The 3693-nt window shown below is 43.0% G+C and overlaps 1 non-coding gene across 1 annotated transcript; it reads left to right on the forward strand.

Moving 5' to 3' along the window:
• Nucleotides 1–724: 724 nt before the first annotated feature.
• Nucleotides 725–831, forward strand: LOC118481555. Its single transcript, XR_004865763.1, has one exon. It is a non-coding gene; the product is annotated as a small nucleolar RNA R71 (small nucleolar RNA).
• The last annotated feature ends 2862 nt before the right edge of the window (nucleotides 832–3693 follow it).

The following is a 3693-nucleotide window of genomic DNA, read 5'->3' on the forward strand; positions in this document are numbered from 1 at the left end:
ACCTTGTGGTCTCTCGGAGAAATTTTGAGCTAGTTGACTTATTTGTTTTTCAATGTTTTGTATACTAGCTTGTTGATTTCTAAAATTTGATTCTAACTGTTGAAACCGATCCGAGTTTTTCTTTTCAGTGTCGGAGATGAGGCTAGATATAGTATCTTCAAGCCTTTCTCGTCCACCTTGTTGTTAAGGGAAATTTTGTGACTTATTTCTCGGTTGTTGAAAGTTTGTTCGTTGATTTAGGCTTTGTTGGTTACTACTATTGTCGGGTTCTCTCCAACAAAGGTTAGGGTGGTTACGCCATCCTTGGTTGTAGGTACCCGTTGGAGGACCCGACGGCCTAGGTCTATTATCAATGTAGTTTACCGATTCTGGTTGATCATCTGTTTCTTTCATACAACTCCAATTTTCATGTGGCCCACCACACCTTTCACAAGCCATAACCGAGACCGTTTTTGTCATTTCTAACTTTTTAATTTTAGAAGAAAGGGCCTCGATTTGGGCTTGTAAAGAAGTGCTTTCATCAACCTTATGGGCGCCTGGGGCAATAGATTTATTGCCTCGGGGAGTGTGCCATTGAAAATTGGTTTGAGCAATTTCCTCGATTTGATTATATATTTCATGTGGACGGCGATTACCTAAAAGTCCCCCGGAGCTAGAGTCAAGTGTTTGTCTTGTGTGTGGCAACAACCCATTATAGAAAGTGGATACTTGTTGCCATACTGCAAGGCCGTGATGGGGACACTTTCGCAATAGCTCCTTGAACCTTTCCCAAGTTTCATATAAGGATTCCCCCTCCTCTTGTGAGTATGTATTAATTTCAGTCATTAATTTAGCCGTTTTAGCGGGAGGGAAGTACTTATATAGAAATTTTTGGGCTAGTTCATCCCAGGTGTTTACCGAACCAACTGGGAGGGCGTTGAGCCAAGCTTTTGCTCGGTCTTTTAGTGAAAATGGAAACATTCGAAGGCGGATGGCGTCATTTGATGCTCCATTGATCCGAAAGGTATCACATATTTCTATGAAATTAGTAATATGTAGATGGGGATCCTCGTCCGCAAGCTCATGAAAGGTTGCGGAGTTTTGAAGCATTTGTATCAAATGTGGCCGAAGTTCGAAGTTGTTGGCTTCGATGTTCGGTGCATTGATAGCGGCGCCGAGATTACCTACGGTGGGTCGTAGGTAATCCATGAGGGTACGTTGGTCCGCCATTGGAAGTGGGTCCCCCGAAACCTTCTCTTGGTTTTTAGCTTTAAGTCTTTTTCTGAGAAAGCGTTCGGGTTCTTCTAGAGGTTCTTTTATGTCTTTATTAGAACTGGAGCTCACACACTACGTAGAAGGTTCAGAGGTGGCGTCTGGTTCCAAGTCCTGCAACAAAAACAGAAAAGAACGTTGGTCAGAAAGTTCACCACGGCCCCGTGCTCAGTGAACACGGCCCGTGGTCGGAGTTACAGTGATTGTTTTCCGGATCCCTGTTACTGGAAAGTTGGACACGACCACGTGTTGCACCGATACGGCCCCGTGCTCAGCCCTCTGTAACTCGGAAAATAAAAACTGTTAGTAACACTGCTGGGCACGGCCCGTGTCCGACTAGGCGCGGCCCGTGCTGAGCTCTGCAGAAGCTGAAAAATTAAGAAAATCCTAAATAAATAAAAAGAAAATAGAAAAATTGATTAGGCCGTTGATTCCTAACTTTCTTAAAATCCTTGTGTCCCCGGCAACGACGCCAAAAACTTAATGCGTGTCAGTGTGTATATGTTTTAGGTGTATATTTTAAGCCCTTTTACACTTTTTTGCCAAGTTTTAAATTTATAAAACACGATATTAACTAACACTAAACACACATATGGGCAAGTGCACCCATCGTGGACGTAGTATAGTGTTGGTAAGATACCGAGGTCGTCCAAGGACACAACAGCTTTTAGTACCGGTTTATCCTCAACGTCTAATCAAATCAAAAAGTTAGAAAAAGGTTTTTTAAACTAAGAAAATAAAACTAACTAAAATGCTGAAAAGTAAAATAAAATAAAAACAGATAGACAAGATGAATCACTTGGATCCGACTCGTGTGTTAGTGTAACCTTTGATTATTTTCGCACTTTTGCACTTATTTAAGAGATTATCTTAGTTATTGTAGTAGGCCCCTCTTTTGAAGGCGACGTTACCCTCAACCTAGTAGTTTGAGTCAGCAAGGATACAATCCTAAACGGTCGGATTATTGAAAGATAATTAATTAAGTTATTAATGCATAATGTGGTAGGCCCCTCTTTTAAAGGCGATGTTACCCTCAGCTAAATAGTCTGAGTCAGCAGGGATACAGTCCTAAGTAGCTGGGTTAAACTTTTAATAGTAGTTTAACTTATGAGGGGATCAAAGAGTTTGGCCAAAAAGAGGGGCCTATATGGTACTAAGTGTGTGGTTTTCACTGACCATAAGAGCCTACAACACATCTTTGACCAAAAAGAACTCAACATGCGACAGCGACGTTGGGTGGAATTACTCAACGACTACGACTGCGAGATTCGCTACCATCCTGGTAAGGCGAATGTCGTGGCCGATGCACTTAGTCGTAAGGCTCATGTAGATGTCATTCGTTGTTTTCATATCTCGAGCGATCTTCACAATCGCATTCGTAAAGCGCAGTACTCCTCTATCAATGAAGGTTCCATGGCTGTAGAAATACGTGGAGCATCTGAAAGTCAACTCGTTTCAAAACCTGATGGTCTCCTCTATTGTTGCGATCGCGTTTGGATACCAGATCGTGACAATCTTCGTGACCTTATCATGAACGAAGCACACAAATCTAGGTACTCAATTCACCCTGGCGCTGACAAGATGTACCATAATCTACGTACATCCTATTGGTGGCCTGGTATGAAGAGAGACATTGCTGTGTACGTTTCCAAGTGTCTTACCTGTTCGAAAGTCAAAGCCGAGCACCAACGACCTTCTGGTCTACTCGAACAACCTGAAATCCCCGTGTGGAAATGGGATAGCATTGCTATGGACTTCATAACTAAACTCCCGCGTACACCATCTGGTTACGACAGCATTTGGGTAGTCATTGATCGGTTGACTAAGTCCGCACAATTCATTCCCATTCGCGAAAATTTCAAGGTTGAACGACTTGCTCGTGTCTATACCAATGAAGTCATACGCCATCATGGTGTTCCTCTCGACATCATTTCTGATCGTGATGGTCGATTCACTTCGCGTCTCTGGCAAACTTTTCAGTCCGCTATGGGTACTCATTTGAATCTTAGTACGGCTTTTCATCCTCAAACGGATGGACAGACTTAACGTACTATCCAAACCCTAGAGGACATGCTCCGTTCTTGTGTCATCGACTTTGGTGGTAGTTGGGATGTGCATTTACCTTTGATCGAGTTCTCGTATAACAATAGCTACCACTCCAGTATTCAAATGGCTCCTTTCGAGGCATTGTATGGTCGCAAATGCCGATCTCCTTTAAGCTGGCACGAGATTGGTGACAAACATTTCACTGGCCCTGAGATCATACAAGAAGCAACGGATAAGATTCTCCAAATCCGTGACAATCTACTCAAAGCTCGAAATCGTCAAAAGAGCTACGCAGACAAGGGACGCAAACCTATGGAATTCGACGTTGGGGACCATGTCCTACTCAAGGTGTCTCCTTGGAAAGGAGTGGTTCGTTTTGGTAAAAAGGGAAAACTT

This window comes from Helianthus annuus, chromosome 8 (genome assembly GCF_002127325.2).
Source record: "Helianthus annuus cultivar XRQ/B chromosome 8, HanXRQr2.0-SUNRISE, whole genome shotgun sequence".
Lineage (NCBI taxonomy): Eukaryota > Viridiplantae > Streptophyta > Magnoliopsida > Asterales > Asteraceae > Helianthus > Helianthus annuus.